Source organism: Chrysochloris asiatica, unplaced genomic scaffold (genome assembly GCF_000296735.1).
Source record: "Chrysochloris asiatica unplaced genomic scaffold, ChrAsi1.0 scaffold00081, whole genome shotgun sequence".
Taxonomy (NCBI): Eukaryota; Metazoa; Chordata; class Mammalia; order Afrosoricida; family Chrysochloridae; genus Chrysochloris; species Chrysochloris asiatica.
This window is the reverse complement of record NW_006408599.1, coordinates 2,147,723-2,166,371: the sequence shown is the minus strand read 5'-3', so window position 1 is coordinate 2,166,371 and position 18,649 is coordinate 2,147,723.

Genomic DNA, 18,649 nt, shown 5'->3' with positions numbered 1-18,649 from the left:
TAGTGGTTACGAATTGGGCTGCGAACCTTAAGGTCAGCGGTTCGAAACTACCAGCTGCTCCGCGGGAGAAAGATGAGGCTTTCTACTCCCGTAAAAATTTACAGCCTTGAAAACCATCTATAGGGTCGCTGAAAGTCAGAAGCAACTCTAAGGCACTCAACAAAAACAATATATATGTATATATACACAGAGAGAGAGAGAGAAGTTTCTATCAAGGAAATTGTAGAGTTTTCCAGGTTCCCAGCAAAAGACAGAGAACCTTTCCTGTATGGTCATTATACTGGGAGTAGGCCACACCCCCAAGGAACCATCCTTTCCATTGATTGGCTGCTCATATACACTCATTATAGAGTTAACTATGTCTTTATTAGGCTTCATCACCATGGGAATTGCCGCATCTCAACGGCCAATCCACTGGGAATCCTGGCCTAGTCAGGTTGACACAAAACCCTAACTATTACAGGTACTGAAGGAATAAGTCTAAGCTGCACTGAAGCCATTGACAAAAAAACCCCCCAAACTACATGAATTGATGGAATACAAACTGAAATCTTTCAACAAATTGATGCAGCTCTGGGGGCACTCACTCATCTATGCCAAGAAATTTGGAAGACCTGGCCAACTGATTGAAAGAGACCCTTATTTGTGCTCATTCCAAAGAAAGGTGACCCCATGGACTGTGGACATCATTGAACAATATAATTAATATCACAGAGAAATAAAATTTTGCTGAAGGTCATTAAAAGATGGTTGAAACTGTACATGTACAGGGAATTGCCAGAAATTCAAGCCAGATTCAGAAGAGAACGTGGAACTAGGGATACCATTGCTGAGTCAGAACCGACTTGATGGCACTTAGTAACAGCAACAACAAATGAAGACTTAGGCCTAGCCATAGTTCTAATCTACTCCTAACCCTCACTCCTTACTGCTACCCACTCTCCCCCCAATTTTTTTTTTTAATAATAATAATTTAAAAGTCACCTACTTGTCATATTTCTGTCATACTAGGTAACTAAGATAGAGTTTGGTACTGGAAAAATGGCATGCTGCTCTAACAGAGACCTAACTTGTAAAAGCAATTTGGCAACTGGATAATAAGTAGAGGATGGAAGAATTTTTAAATGCCTAATAGTCTGATATCCTGGTGTTGAGATGTGGGTTAGTGCACTGGACTGCAAAGTCAGTTTGAATCACAAGGTCAGTGGTTCAAGCTCACCACCAGCTGTTCCTCATAAACCCTGTTCAGGGTTGCTGTGGATCAGAACCAACTTGATGGCACTTAACAATAGTAAAGTCTAGATTGTTTTGAAGAGACTGTGGACTGCTCTGAAAAGGATCACATTAGAAGGTCCCTGGTAGAGTGGGAGAAAATGTGGAACAAAACTAAAAAATTATATAAAAAAAAAAAAAAAAAAAAAAAGATCAGGCTTACTGGTCAGAAAAAAGACTGGGGGAACCTGAGACTATGGCCCTCATTCATCCTTCAGGTTTGGAAAAGAAGTCACCCTTATGGTCCAAGTTTTAGCCAAGTTCTGGTGTGGCTAATGTGCTAGACTGCAAGGTTGGTTTGAACCACAAGGTCGGCACTTCAAACTCACCAACGCTCCTTGGAAACCCGACACAGGGTTGCTATAAGTCAGAACTGACTTGATGGAACTTAACATCAACAACAACAATAGTAAATAGGTATATAAGGGGGAACAACACTAGTAAGGTATGCTCACCATGGAATGGTCAGTCATTCAATATCAAAAGGGCAACATTTACTTAAGAACAAAGTTGAGAAGGGAGGGGAAGGAGGGTGGATTACAAATAAGAACCACAGGGAGGAAGTGGGATAACTATTGTTACAGGGAGGGGTTTGCAATCATTGAGATGAAACAAAATATATGATTTGTTGAATGTAAAACTGATGATCTGCTCTGTAAACCTTCACTCAATTCACAAGAAAAAGTTTTTTTAAAAAAAAAAGAGAGAGAGAGAAATACTGCTTGTGGAATTAAGAATGTCAAAAATAATTCTGGTGAGGACTCAGAAGGAAATGAGGAGAGCTGTAACACTGGAGATGGCAGAGGGAGTGAATTTAAGTTTTTGGGGAAGATAAGATGGGATAAAAGTATTTTTCATTTCTCAGAGAATTTGGTACTCTGAATTTCGACTTCTAGTCTCCTAAACTATAAGAGAGTAAACTTTTGTTTGCTAAAGCCATTTACTTTATTTATATTATAGCAGTACTAGGTAACGAAGACGTCATTGATGAGTTTTAAGAAGAGGAATGGCAGGATCCTGTTGGTAAGAAATATCATTTGAGGCCATAGTGTGTGGATGAGCAAGTGAGGGGAGATAGGAAGCATTGAGTTCAGTTAGAAGGCCGTTGTGACAAACCAGACAGAAATTTATGAAACAAGCAGTGATAGAGACAGTGACAAGGGAGCTATTTCACAAAAGATATAAAAGATAAAATTGTTAGAATTTAGCAATGGAGGTACATGCAGGATTGTGTAAAGGAAGATGTAAGAGACTAAATATGAGGGGATTCCTATCATTTAATTCCTTCCCAAATAATGTATACTTTATCATCTTGGCTTTTACTGATGCTTTTTTATGAGGATAAGTAAAAAAAGGATTACTACAAAATAATAGTAATCTTTATTGAACAAAAATGTCAAAATGTGTCTTGACATATTTTCCATCTAGGTCTATACACTTCTGAAGGCTGTGCTTCTATCTCTTCCAAAGAATTTAACTCTGAGATTTACACCACTTCAAAAAGGTAGTTTCGGCACACGTGAGAGACTCAAATTGTGTTCCTTTTCAATGTTCTTTGAGTTTGGGAACAAAAAGGTGTCTGAAGAGGTAAGATCAGGGCTGAAGGTAAATGGGGTAAGGTTTCCCAACAAAATTTTCATTGAATAATTTGCTCTGGTAGCGTAGTGGTTACGAATCGGGCTGCGAACCTTAAGGTCAGCGGTTCGAAACTACCAGCCGCTCCGCGGGAGAAAGATGAGGTTTTCTACTCCCATAAAGATTTACACCCTCGGAAACCCTGTAAAGGGTCGCTATGGGTCGGAACCGACTCGACAGCACTCAACAACAACAACAACAACAACAACAACCCTTGAAGAACGAGCCGGTGCATTGTTATGATAGGGGCAAGAAATCCTCAGTGCAACTTCCCTGGTCTTTTTCTCACTAATGCAGTTTCTCATTTTCTTAAAACTTCTTTCTAAAAAGCGCCTGTGATTGTTCTGTGTCCTTTGAGAAACTCTATCCAAGATGGCCCCTTTGGGATCCCCAAAACAGTCATTTGTTTTGGGGTGATCTCTGATAACCTTCTGAGCTGATCTCTCTGCCTTGAATTTAACTGGCCCAGCAGATTCCCTAGGAAGCCACTATTTTATCAGACATTTTTTTGACGGCATCCTAATGAGAGTACGACAAGTATATTACTGAGATAATTTGTCTGCAGCCACCCACTGATCACAAAGACCTGTTTAAACATGTTTTGTTTGGAATAAAACAGTGTATGTTTGAACTGGAATCCAACTAGCAATACTTTTATATTTATCCTCATGTGCAATCCTTTGCTGTCTAGCCACTTTGTAAGACAAAGTAGAACAGCCCCATAGGGTTCCCAAGGCTCTAATCTTTGGAACCTAACCAAGTGAATAAGTGAGGATCAGCCCTGGACTGCGAACTACAAGGTCAATGGTTGAAAACCCACCAGCTGCTCCTTGGAAACCCTGAAAAGAAGGGTTGCTATGAGTTGGAACTCACTCAATGGCACTCAACAACAGCAATCCTTTGTTTCCAACTTTAACATTCCAATCACCAGTAATTATCAGTGCATCTTGATTGTATGTTAGTTGATCAATTTCAGAATGAAGAAGTTAGTATAATTCTTCAGTTTCTTTACCATTGACTTTGGTGGTTGGTTATAAATTTGAATAATAGTTGTATTAACTGGTCTTCCTTGTAGGCATATAGTTATTATCCTATCACAGACAGCATTATACTTCAAGACAGAACTTGAAATATTCTTTTTGACAATGAATGCAACACCATATTCCTTGAATTTGTCATTCCAAACATAGTAAACTATATAATTATTTTATTTACAATGGCCAATACCTGTCCATTCAGATCACTAATGTGTTCCATTTCATTTTTGACAACTTACATTACAAATCGCACTGCAAGGTGACAGAAACTACCACCTGTTCCGTGGGAGAAAGATGAGGCTTTCTGCTCCTGTAAAGATTTGCAGCCTCGGAAACCCTGTGCAGGGTCACTATGAGTCAGAACCGACTCCACGGTACTTAAAAACAACAATTTTCCTAGACTTATACTTCTTATATTCCACATTCCAATTCCTAATGGATGTTTGCTGCTATTTCTTCTCATTTTGAGTCATGCCCCATTAGCAAATGAAGGCCTTGAAAGCTTTATTCCATCCCTATCATTAAGATCCATTTTATTTTGAGGAGGCACTTCTTCCTCAATAGTATTTTTAGTGTCTTCCAACCTGAGGGGCTCATCTTCTAGCACTGTATCAGACATATTCCGCTGCTATCCACTAGGTTTTCAGTGGGTAAGCCCTCAGAAGTAGACTCTCAATTCCTTCTTCCTAGTCTGCTCTTAGTTTGGAGGCTCCACGGCAACCTGCTCACCATTGACTGCTGTTATTTGAAACATCAGTGGCATCGTTTCCAGTATCACAGCAACACACAAGTCACCACAATATCACAAACTGTCAGATATGTGGGGATAAATGAGGAGTGGGTATATTATCTTTCTCTGAAACTACTCTCTCAAGAACACTACTTTCTCTTCCTCATTTTGGTGGTTGGTGGTTGCATGCCGTGGAGTCAACTTCGACTCATAGCGATCCTGTGTAAGGTTTCCAAGGAAGTAAATCTTTACGGGAGCAGAAAGCCTCATTTTTCTCCCACGGAACAGCTGGTTGTCTTGAACTGCTGACCTTGAGGTTAGCAGCCCGACTCATAACCACTACGCTAGTGGGAAGCTATTGCTTTTGTTTTCCAGACCCATGTTTTCTGGAGCCTGGTTCCTTCATACACAGAGTTATGGAAAGAAATAGCCAGGTGTGTATCTGGAGATTTTCTACCCTGCTCATTAATGGGACCAGATGTGGGCACTTGAGAAAGCTGGAACAATCAGAGTCCTTCTAGGGGAATCTTGAAATTGGGACAAAGATTACGGCTGCTGCTTTCTTGAAAGAAAATGGAAACTAGATTGCTGTTGGTTGAAGTAACTGTTTTATGAGAAGTAGAGAAGACTGGCTTTTAGTGGCTGATAATATAATAGTGTAATATATTGTTGTTGTTGTTAAGTGCTGTTGAGTCTATTTCAACCCATAGCAACCCTCTATAGGGTTTCCAAAGAGCAGCTGGTGAGTTTGAACTGCCGACCTTGCAGTTCAAATGGCTTTGCAGTTTGGCGCATTAAGCGACAGAGCCACACCAGGATGCTCATTGATAAATAGCAAAAAGTGAGACAAGTAAAGAGGACTCTGGTTCCCCGTAACACACAGGCCCTGATTCCAACCCAAACCTGAGGTCAGGATGTGTTTCTGCCATCAGGTTCCCTTTTTTTTTCCACTTTATTTTAAAACTTCTTATTGTGAACAGAGTGAAGGTTTGCAGAAAAGATCATCAGGTTTACATTCAACAAATTTTGAGTTTCATTTCATCTCAAAAGTTACAATCCCCTTCCAGCAACAATAGTTATCTTACTTCCTCCCTATTGATGCTCCAAACACCTACTGCTTTCAGATTGATTCCAACTCACAGTAACCCTATAAGACAAAGTAGAACTGTACCATAGGGTTTCCAAGGCAGCCAAACAGACTGTCATATGTCAGTCCTGTGGAGCAGCTGCTAGGTTCAAACCACCAACGTTTTGGTTCGCAGCGTACTTCTTAGTGACCCTGTATAGGGTTTCTGAGGTTGTAAATCTACCAGAGCAGAAAGCTACCCACTAAGCCATCAGGGCTCCTTGGACTCTTTAGTTATTGCCACCTAAGTAAATTTGTCTACAAAGGTCACACACCAGTGACTGCATTTTCTAGAAATGTCTTTGTGCAATTACTCTCTAAATACCTCCCTTTTTTTGCTTATCACTCCTGTTTGTTTTTCTAAACTAACTTTGCAAATTGATATACAACATACACATAGATAAAGTTCATTTTTAAAAAAACAATTCATTCTTAAATATTTTAAGTAATTATTTGAAATTAAATATAGGAAAAACTTAAACCAAGCCTCTCCAAATATTTGCTGAAAAATTCCCCAGTGCTAGTAGTAATGGAGACATGGAAATGAAAAAGACCTAGTCGGTATCATCCAGGGTTCACAGTCTATTGGGGTAGGGGGTTTGTTGTTGTTGTTGTTAAGTACCGTGGAGTCGGTTCTGACTCATAGAGACCCTGCACAAGGTTTCTGAGGCTATAAATCTTTACAGGAACAGAAAGCCTCATCTTTCTCCCATGGAATGGTGGGTGGGTGTGGATAAAACCATAAAATCATTGGAGAATCATTTGAAGCAATTGTAAAACAGAAGGCTTTACTTAATAAACATTTATTTAATGCCCACTTTGTGTCAAGCACTCCGAAATGTTCAGGAAATCAGCCACATGGAAATTAAGTGCTAGCAAGAGTACTTAAGTAGTCAGAACTGGGAAGGTAAGGGTCAATTAATTTTACCTGGATGAATCAACAATGAAGAAGGTGGCATTTAAGCAGGGTTTCAAAGGAGACGTAGAGCTTCAGTTATTAGAGGAGAAGCCAAAAGGTTATTTTATATTCAGGAACCAGAGTGAGCAAGGATATGATAGAATGATGGCTCTCACAGACAGGCTTGGGCTCCTGTGGCCAGATGTGGGAAAGGAGACAAGACAGGAAATGAAGGGTAAGACCACAAAGGGCTTTGAATATCATATATAACAAAGAAATTTATTGTTCCGCATATCTTCATGTACTTCTCACACTTCCCAGTTTTCTTGCAGAGAGGAGAGAACCACATGACTAATTTCACCAATAGTAGAAGGCACTATGCCGGTTCTGGGCTAATACATAGAAGAGCAAGTTTTCCCTTAGCTCTCTTGCTTTGCCACCAAGAGGATAGTGGGACCTCTACTGATCTAAGGGCATGAATAAACATGTGGAACAGAGCCTCTGCTAATATGCATTAGATATGTACAGTAAGCAAGAAATAAATTTTTATTATAATTAAACTATTAGGATTTTGAGGTTAATTTGTTACTGCAGCATATCCTGATACACTAGGCTAAGAAATTTCATTTTACCCCAGAGGTGGTGAGTGGTTCTCAGAAGGTTTCAAACAGTCATGTAACTATACCTGGATGGTATGAATGGATGACCTGCTCAGTGGCTAACTGAAAGACTGGCAGTTTGAGTACACCGAGAGGTGCCTCAAATGTGTGTGTGTGGTTTTTTTTTAAATGTTTTATTGTGAATTATGTGATAGTTTACATGGGAGAACATTAGCTTTACATTCATCCTATCGTATATATCGTTTCATTGCCATGGTTACAATCCCCTCCATGCATCATCAACCAACCAAATGGTAAACCCTGCAAGCCTGCCCCCCGCCCGGTAGTCAGCACACAGCCCCTCTCCCTCTCTGGGTCCAGAGTCCCCAGACGTTCCCTTTCTTCATGTCTTCATGTCATAGTCTCTGCCTCTATCTCTGGCGTCACTGTTTCTCTGGGTAGGGTCCTATACTCTGCTCTTCTCACTTGATGGTCCTAGGGATCTCCGCTTCTGGACTGCAAAGTCTACCACTCCCCTCCTTTTGTTACCCTACCTTAACATTTCCAACCTTCATAGTCAGTCCTGATAGCAATTATTCACTATTGAACCACAAGAGACCTATCCACATTTCCTTTCATCAGCCTCACCTAGTCACACTGGATACTACTCAGTGGAGATTCTACCTTCTTCCATGCCCTCTGGAGCTAGGTTCCCTCTTGAAAGCTTGTAAGCCAGTCACTTCATGCCTTTGTTGTTGTTGTTGTTGTTGTTAAGTGCCGTCGAGTCAGTTCAGACCCATAGCGACCCTGTACAGGGTTTCCGAGGGTGTAAATCTTTACGGGAGTAGAAAGCCTCATCTTTCTCCCGTGGAGCAGCTGGTAGTTTCAAACCGCTGACCTTAAGGTTCGCAGCCGGATTCGTAACCACTACGCTACCAGAGCTTTGTCGCCTCCCCATTTTGGGTAGCCAATGTCCAAGTTGCCCATCCCTGTCTACTCTGTGTATGGAGGGGGTGGTAATGATCCTCACTGTAAAGATTTGTTACCTCTTTTGAGCTACTGCATCCATAGGTGTAGGTCAATTTCATCAAACTGTATCAGATTGCTCATTTTTTTCTTCTTTCTTCTTCTAGTTGAGTTCTGATCATTCAGCCATTGAAGCCAGGTCAAGTGGGTATTATCTGCAAGTGTGAGTATTCTTGTGTGGTGATCTACTTCTGAAAAATCAGCCATCAGAAAAATCAGAGCATAGTTCTACGCTGACACACATGGGGTGGTTATGAGTCAGAATGAACTCAAGAGCAACTTGTCTTTCTGGTTGTGCATAGATAGATTTGCCAGACAAATTCCACACAGATGGCCCCTATCCATGTGTAACAGAGGTGTCTGTTATTAAGCACTACCCCTGCTCAGTCCTCCTTTTTGTTCACCTTCCCTAGATCAGATAATCCCAGGCTGGCAGGGCCCTTGTAAAACACTTAATAATAGTAATTGTTGTTGTTGTGTCTGTTGTGTTGGTTCCAATTCACAGTGATCCTTTTAGGCTTTCTGAGAGTGGCTGGCCGGTTTGAACTTCTGACCTTTAGGTTGCCAGTACAGGGCTTAATAATAGTAATGTTGTAGTTGTTATGTGTTATCGAGTCAGTTCAGACTCATAGCAAAGTTGTATAGGGTTTGCAAGGAGTAGCTGGTAGGTTTGAACTGCCAAGCTGGTGGTTAGCAGTCCAATACTGATCCCAGAGCACCACAGCAGAGCTCCAATAATAGTAATTGTTAACTGTTGTTGTTGTTAAGTGCTATTGAGTTGGTTCCTATGGTTAGTGGTCCTGTATAGGGTTTCCAAGGAGCTACTAGTAGGTTTAAACCTCCAACCTTGCAACTCAAACTGACCTTACATGCTGGCACATTATCCCACACACCAGGACAGGTACCATTTATTAAGAACTTACTATATGTCAAGGAAGGAGTTCTGGTTGCAACATATATCAAGGAAGGAGTTCTGGTACCATAGTGGTTATGAATCGGGCTGTGAACCGCAAGGTCAGCAGTTCAAAACTACCAGCTGTTCCGCGGGAGAAAGATGAGACTTTCTGCTCCCAGTAAAGATTTACAGATTTGGAAACCCTGTACAGGTTGCTATGAGTTGGAACTAACTCCACGGCACATAACCATCACCACCATATGTTAAGGAGCTCTTGTAGTGTAGTGGTTATGAATCAGGCTGCTAACCTCAAGGTTGGCAGTTCAAAACTACCAGCTGTTCCATGGGAGAAAGATGAGGCTTTCTGCTCCCGTAAAGATTTACAGCCTCGGAAACCCTGTGTAGGGTCACTATGAGTCGAACTGACTCCACGGTACTTACAACATACGTTAAGGCATGGCATTAAATATTACACATGCTTTTATTTATTTTTTGACCCATTTGATCCTAATACCAACCCTTGGAATAAGGCAGTATTATTTCTAGTACTATTTGTAGTAATTAGGAGTCCTGGTGTGGTGCTGTGGGTTCATGCGCTGGACTGCAAAGCCAGTTTGAACCACAAGGTCCATGGTTCGAGCTCACTAGCCATTCCTTGGAGACCCTATATTGGGTCCCTATTGTTTGGAACCAACTAGATGGTACTTATCAACAACAACAAAAACAACAACTTCTAGTTTGTGGAGTCCGGTGTGCACTGGACTGCAACGCTGTTTTGAACTGCAAGGTCGCTGGTTCAAGCTCACCAGATGCTCCTTGGAAATCCTATAGAAGGTTGTTATGAATCGGAACTGACTTGACAACACTTTAATGACAACAACTTTTCTAGTTTGTAGATGTAGATGTAGAAACTGAGGATCAATGACGACAAGTAATCTTCCAAATGTAACACGGCAAGAAAGTGACAGAACCAGGATTCCCACAAGATGTCTGTGATGCCAAAGCCTGTGCTGTCCATCACTAGAACAGCTGTTGTTGATGTGTGTCACTGAGTTGATGCCAACTCACAGTGACCCCACAGGACAAAGTAGAACTGCCCCACAGGGTTTCCTAGGGTGAAATCTTTATGGGAGCAGATTGACTGTTTTTTTTTTTTTCCTTCAGGGAGCCACTGGTGGGTTCAAACCACTGACCTTTAGGTTAGCAGTCTAGTCCTTAATATTGCACCAGGAGGGTTTTTCCCAGCTACCACTAGCTCACTGAAATGTCAAGAACTTTAGGGGGAAATGTCATTGAAAAAGAATTGATTGTAGGTGAAAATGCTAAAGTTTAGGAAGTTTTGATAAATTGTTTAGAGGAATTAGAATATATTGTGACATGGGGGAAATGTTTGCTAAATATAAAACAAGGAATAAAAAATCTGTGTGTATAATTGTTTACATGTGATGATCAAAACTATGCAAGAATAGGAATACCTGTACATGTGCTGATGACTATGCAACCAGAATGTTCTAGGGCAGGCCTGTGTTTAAAGTGTCTGATTGTTGTCAGTTCTGTATTACGTGCTATGCTTTGATTTTAGGAAACTTGGGGAATTGGAACTACTTTACTTATAACTGAAGACTGAGCTGAAGACTTGTAAAAGTAGTTACTGTATTTCTAATGCCATGAGTGGTTGTGTGTATTATTCAGTGTTGTGACAATGGATCAAACATCTTTAAAATATGAAACCTGACAAACCTAAGGGGTGATATCTGATACAAATCTAGAAGATTAAGGAACCAGGCATTTTGAGAGAGTGTCTTAGCCTTACTAATTAATGTAAATTGATATCAATGTCTTGCCTATTCATTAAAAGGTTACATCAGTCATTGGATTTCTGTGTGATTGTTTTTTAAAGGTTAACCTTGACTATCTCCATTATAATTTTTTAAAACCAGTATAAACTGGCAGAATCAAAGAGGAGACTTATATTTATTCCAAATACTAAAAGTAACAGATATTAATTTGTTATTTCAGAAAGGTTATTTGGAATTTCTTTAGCTGATCATTTATTCTTCCTGCATTCATGTTTTTGTTTTGTTAAATGCTGTGGAGTTGGTTCTGACTCATAATGACACTGTATAGGGTTTCTGAGGAGCAGCTGGTGGGTTTGAAATGCCAACCTTGTAGTTAGTAGTCTAATGCTTATTCTACAGTGCCACACCAGGAGTCCATGCATTCATGTTTGCTCTTCCTTTTTCATTTTCTTCAACCATACATTTGTTCATTAATTCATTCAACGTTTACTTATCTTGTATTATGTGTCAAATTCTGTGCTGGGCACTGGGTGCATAATAGTGGACAAAACTTAATCTCTGCCCACAATGGGTTCACTAGTGGAGTTAGACACAATACAGACACAATAACACAGTGTGATGAGTGCTGTTTAAGTTCAGTTTAGTGAAGGCATTGAGGCCTATTTTGTCCAGAGTACTGTGTCAGACACTGTCCTACTCATTGTCCTACTCAGAACATAGGATGGGTCGTACTAATGGTTAACATGCATGTTTGTCAACCCAAAGTTTGGAGGTTCAAGTCTACCCAGGGGTACCTCAGAATACAGACCTGGTGATATATCCCCCTCTCCAAATCAGCCAATGAAAACTGCTCCATGGGACATACATGAGCTTACCATGAATTGGAATCAACTGGATAGCAACTGGTTTAGAGAATGAGGTACCTGGCCCTGCTTCAGGGATCTCACAGACCAGTTGGGAAATAGTCAAAAAACCTGTTTATTATAAATAGTAGTCAGTTATAAGGTAATTAAGCAAGCATGAAGAATAACAGTATGAGGCAACCTATTTAGGAGAGAATGGGCTAAGAAGTGCCATGAAAGATGGAGAGAGAGTCCTTTCAGGTTCCCATTAGTGCTCAGGAAACTGTGAGAGCATGGAGGTGCAGTTAATAGAATACAATCTGGAGAAGTCAGGGAAGGCTTTTCAAGGCAGTGACCTTGAACTGAGTCTTAAAGACAGGAAAGAAAGTAGAAAATGTCAAGTTAAGCAAGCCCAAAAGAAGGAAGTGTGTTACAAAGACACGAGGTATTGAGGTTATAGAAAACAGACTGCTGGTCACTGACAGATGACTTTATGGTGTAGGGGTAAGGGATGATCAAATTCACCTTGAACACTAGGCTATAAAGCACCGCCACCCCACTGGTGATAAAACATGATGCTTACTAAGCCATAGCCTGGCACATGAGATTGCCAGAGTTTTTCATGTGTCCCTTAAAGCCAGAGGAGGAAAACAATTGTATCAATTGTATTTTAATCCATGATCCAGTATACTCAGATCTAGGGAAAGACGTGCTTGAAAATCTTCTTAGGGTACTTCACTTCTAATTAGCTAAAGGGTGCTCCCTTCCTCCTAAAGGGGGACATGTAGGGCACCTGGAGACAAAAAAAAAAAAAAAAAAAAAAGGGTAATTCAGGGTCCTGGTTGTTGTAGGGGGCTGCCAATTCAAGTCTGAGTAATGGATATACAAATCGATTTTGGTACAGGACTCTAGCTTCCTGGGACCTTGGAGAAAGGTGGTATCAGAAACATCATGGGAGCTGGTTTAAGCAGTGAGGGAACTGGACAGCTCCGTGAGACCCCTGACACCTGCCCAAACCAAAAATCCATTGTCATCAAATAGATGCTGAGGGCTCTGGATCTACAGCATCTTTTGCTCCCTGATCAGGGTCAAAGCATCACAAATGTGCACTAGGGACAAAGCCAAACTGCAGATTGCTTGTTCCCTGCTGGGGCTGCTTCATCTCAGAGTTTGTGGACCACTTCAGGGGAGAGGAAACTCCATCAGGGAATCACTGCTTCTTTGTTGTTGTTGTTGTGAAGTGCTGTTGAGTCAGTTCTGACCCATAGCAAGCCTGTATAGGGTTTCCAAGGAGCAGCTGGTGAACTTGAACCGCCAACTATGCAGTTCAAATGGCTTTGCAGTCTGGCGCATTAACCCACAGCACCTTGTTGTAGTTGTTGTTAAGTGTCATCGAGTCAATCTCAACCCATAGTAACCCTGTATAGGGTTTCCGAAGAGCAGCTGATGAGCTTGAACCGCCGACTATACAGTTCAAATGGCTTTGCAGTTTGGTGCATTAACCCACAGCGCCATGCCAGGACTCCTTAGGCACTGGATTTCTCAAGCTGATGATTTTGATTTGAGAAAAATCAAAATAAAATGATTGTATTTGCCCTGTAAGGTTTTAAAGACATTTTTATAAGTTACAGAAGTAAAATGAGGTAATCTGGAGTAACTTGTTCAGGTTCTACTGAATTGAAGGATAGTTTATTGGGTATTGAGACAAATGTCCTCTGGCTCCTCCTTAGGGCAAGAAGCCGTGCTGGGCGGGGCCAGTGCAGCAGAACCAGGAATTGGAAAAATTCCCAGTTTCCTGAGCCAGATAAAATCTCTTTTAGAGGTAGTACCTCTTATTTTTAAGGAGCTCTGGTAGCATAGTGGTTGCCAGTCGGTCTGTTAGCCTCAAGGTCAGCAGTTAGACACTACCAGCAGTTCCACAGGAGAAAGATGAGGCTTTATGCTCCAGCCTCAGGAACCCTATACAGGGTCACTATGAGTCGGAACCTAGTCCACCACACACCACCACCTGCTAGTTTTCCAGTTTGTGGATAAGACAGTGGAGCTCAGTGGAGCAAGTGACCTCCACAGGATCATTCTGCAAGGCAGGACAAGGAAGGGACCTCAGGCGTCCTGAGTCCCTGAGCAAGGCTACCAGGACCCCATTAGGTGCTATCACTGCTAAAGTCACTGGTGAGAAAGGAGAAAGTGTGAGGAGGAAGAAAGAGAAAACGAGAAGCATGAATGAACAGGAGAAGGAAAAGAAGGCCTAGGGAGATCAGTTTTGACAAAAAGACCTTAATCCAATCAGCTGTTGTTGGTTTTTTGAGGGGGAGGTTAGTTTCCTCAAATTCCAAAGAAGGTTTGGTGCCACTACAAGATGCAGTACAGGATTTGAAAACCCCATTGTTCTGTACTGTTATAATATAACCCTCTGTAAATGGCTCCGTCCACAGTACAAAGCACTGTACTCCCACCCTACTGGTGACCTGTGGGAACAGCTGAATGCCTTCTGGTCCACTGAGCCCAGAAGAGTAAGGCTAGGCTTTCAGAAACAGCTGGGCTAATTCTTCTAGAACAAAAGCCAGCTCTTCTACTAAGTCCCTGGCAAGCATGGGCTGTGAGGCCTCTGTGCCCCTCCAAGGGGAATGTCTTCTTGATCCAGCTTCAACAATGTCAGTCTCCTGTGTGAAAGCCACGATAGCCTCCACATCCAATCCCTTCAGCTTCGTTAGTCCCAGCCCCACATGGGAGGAAGTGGCTGTGTAGACAGAGCTGGGTTTCAGTCCCAACTTGGCCATTTCCCAACTGCGCAATCTAAACAGTGACTTCACCTATTGAGCCTCAGTTACTCCACCTGTGAACTCAGAGTGAGAGACGTTACAATCTGATAAGCTTGTTGTCAGGTTTGTAAAAGATAATGCCTGAAACAGGTTTCCATGAATTTGCTACATACCTATTTTATGCAAGACTAATATATCTTGCTGACCTGCCTAGTTTTGTCTTCTATGTCTCAGTCCTCTACTCACAGCACACTGGTCAAGCTGACTCGTCTCTCACACCTCCATGCCTGTACCTATAGGACTCCCACAATGATGTCAGCACATGCTATGTCCCAGGTCTTGCAGCAAGCCCTTGATGTGAATACTTTCATTGAATTTTCCCTCAGTTCTTGACTTGTTATCCAATGAAGAAATGAGGCAAAGGGATGGTAAGTGTCTTGGAGTGTCCTCCAGGTCCCGGCTCACCATGTCCTTTTTTGTAGTCGGCTTGGACTTTGTGTTCACCTGCCCTACCCCGTGCTTCCTCCATGGTAGCTCCTATAACACCTTGTTGTACTTGAGTTTTCTGAGCCACCAGTGTTAAAAAGGTTGAGTCGATGACTGACTCATCTCTATGTCCTTAGCACATAACTGGTATTAAACAGCAGAAAGTTCATAATAATGAAGAAAAAATGCAAAACATAAACTTCTTATGTGGATTCAGAACTAAAAGAATACAAAAATAACACTGCCTCAAAGATTTTTTTCTGGTGTATGCCTAAGAGATTTTATGAGTTGGAACTGCTATCTAAAGCACTGTAGTTTACAATCTTTCTTAAAATAGTTCTACATTTCTTAAATCACTCCAAATAACTTCCGTCTATAGAAACAGTGAGTGACTTTGTTATTAAGTGCTATATGATGTATACAGGGAAGGCCCTAATGTCTAATTGTTATATAATTGCTGATCCTATATTGTTATTTATGGTTCTTAAGTGCCATCAAGTCAGTTCTGACTTGTAGGGAACCTGTGCAGGGTTTCTGAGGAGCAGCTGGTGAATTTGAACTGCTGATCTGTGGTTCAAACCAACCCTGCAGTCCAGTGCCTTATCCCACAGCATCACACCAGGACTCCCACACCTGTACTGTTAAGTGCCGTCGAGTCAGTTCTGACTCATAGTGACCCTCATAGCGACCCTGTGGTGAGCTTGAACCACTGACCCTGCGGTTCAAGTCGGCCATGCAATCCAGAGCATTATTAACCTGCAGTACCACCTGCAGCGCCACACCATACCAGGGCTCCTGTATGTTGTTGTTAATTGCCATAGAGTCGGTTCTGACCCATAGCAACCCTGTATGGTGGTGATGGTGATATGCTGTGGTGTCGGTTCCAATTCATAGTGACCCTGTACAGGGTTTCTGAGGCTGTAAATCTTTACAGGAGCAGAAAGCCTCATCTTTCTCCCACAGAGCCGCTGGTAGTTTCGAACTGCTGACCCTGAGGTCTGATTCGTAGCCACTAAGCTACCAGAGCTCCTTATAGCAACTCTATATAGGATGTGTGAAAAACACTTTCCCTTCCCTTTGACCTTCCTACACTTTGGTTATAGAAAGAACCTAGGCTTGGGAGCCAGTCCTGATTTCAGCCTCAGTTCTACCATTCATCCAGCTAAGGAACGTTTAGCAGATTGCTTGGGTTTTCTGAGCCTGCTTTCTGATTTGTAAAGTTTTAACTTATAGGGTAGTTGTAAGACTTAATTGAAATAAAAAAAAGTGGCCAGCATATAGTAAACACTAAAAAAATGGCAGTTTTAATGGCATTTTTAGTTTTTATCATGAGTGCAGTTGTCTTAAGTCCAGCCATTTGTATGGAGTTGCAAGCAGCAGTGACAGTGACATTGAGGTGGAGAAGGAAGGGCATCTGGACACTTTTGCTATATCCTTGAAACTCTAACTTGAAGACTGCATGGACGGAAAGCCTTTGCAATGTAACAGAATCAGTGAGCTTCTGCTGATGCTCATCTCAACCTGCATCACCCAAATGTTTCTGGCTTTTACAGGGTATAATTACAGAATCGTGCCTGCTAAGAACTCAACCCACATAAACTGTGGGTCTTATAACTAAGCTCACAGTGGTTGTATGGAACTCATAAGGAAAGTTCTCATTAAAATAATGAGACAAGCACATTCCTGCCCGGGGCATTTGGAAAATATTAGGGTTGGCAGCTCTTGGGATTCAAAGTGGAACTCTGTCTTGAGTCCCTTCTAATGGATGCATCCTAACTCACTCTACCGGACCAAACTCATCTCTTGTCACTTCCCTCATTCACTAATTAGTTCGTTTAATAAAATCTTCTCTGTGACAGGCTTTTTTAGACACTGAAGCTATATTGGAAAATCAAGCAAACATAGTTTCTTCCAGTGTGGAAATAGACACATAAACAGGCAATTTCAACACAGACAACTGAATAAGGGGAAAGACAAGGAATTTGGAAGTGGTATGCTGGTAAATGTTAAGCAGCAGGCTCCATGGTAGAGACAGAAGCCCTGATTGCTATTGCTTCTCTATTTCCACGTTGTTGGCTTCAGGCAACCAATGTGAAGTCACTGACTATGGACTTGGGAAGGTATATGAAATAGTATACAATTATGTACCATGTCCAGCAACTAGATTAAAAAAAAACAAAACTAAGAACATGTTGTTGTTAAGTGCTGTCAAATTGCTTCTGACTCATAAGGACCATGTATAGAGTTTCCAAGGAGTGGCTGGTGGATTTGAATCACTGACTTTGTAGCTAGCAGTCCAGTGTTTATCCCACAGTGTCTTAAAGTACATGGCGGTGGTGGTGTGCCGTGGAGTCGGTTCCTACTCATAGCAACCCTGCATAGGGTTTCCAAGGCTGTAAATGTTTTTGGGAGCAGAAAGCCTCCTCTTTCTCCTGTGGAACAGCTGGTAGTGTTGAGCTGCTGACCTTGAGGTTAGCAGCCTGACTTGTAACCACTATGTTACCAGAGCGTGTCTCAAAGTACATATATAGCAGTAAATTACTCAGGAAGTGGTGTTTTGAGAATTTCTTACCTTTGCTTTTAATTTAATTATAAATTTATATGATTACATTTTTATTGAAGGCTGTGCTTAACAACTGGCTCCTCAGATTCCTGGAAATGTAGCAATTGGCTCCAGAAATTGTCTCTAACTAAGCCACCTTCTCTTTTCTGAGTTTCTCAGCACCCATCTATCTATTTAACAAGTGTCTCACCAGCTTTCTCTGTGGAAGATGGTTTTGCCTTCAGAGATTATACATTCTCAGGGCTCAGTTAATTAACCACCTTCTTCTGGGACCCGTTCTAAATGCTGGGGAAACAGGGGGCTTTAATACAAATGTGGATGCCAAGTTAGGGTCTCAGGGGAGAGAGCAGGTACCTCTAAACTGTCTACTGTATGGACTCTGCATGGCCTTCATTTCTCCCTATTCTCATTCATGGGGAGGATGTGGTCTTCTGCAAAAATAATAGACCACAGTTGTTTCATGAGAGGATTCCTATCAGGAAAAATACAAAGCATTTACTCTGAAGGTGAGGAACTAATATACCAATTTTGTGGGGAGAGAAATATTCATACCTACCAACTGCTCCTCAGAAACCCTACACAGGGTCGCTGTGAGCCAGACCAACTGAAAGGAATGAGGGTAGCACACCAAGGCAGAGGAGAAATTCTATGTATTCATGCAAGACAGACATGATCCTGACTGAAAGGGTCGGTCAGGATAGATCCTGACTGCCTATGAAACACATGTGTTGATATATGTAAAGCACTAGGAACTTGCTTCGTCCTCTAAAATAAGCATTAGTTGTCATCATTGTCATCAATGTTTTAGAATTTTTGTGTGTGTGTGTGTGTGTGTGTGTATGTGTGATAGCTGTACCTATATGCTTGTCCAGCTGCCAAATGGAGCAATAGCAGAACGATGTGTTTCCCTATCTCTAAAATGAAAGGTTAGACTAGATGTTCTCCAGTGTTCCTTCTAACTAACATGATATTCTCCAGT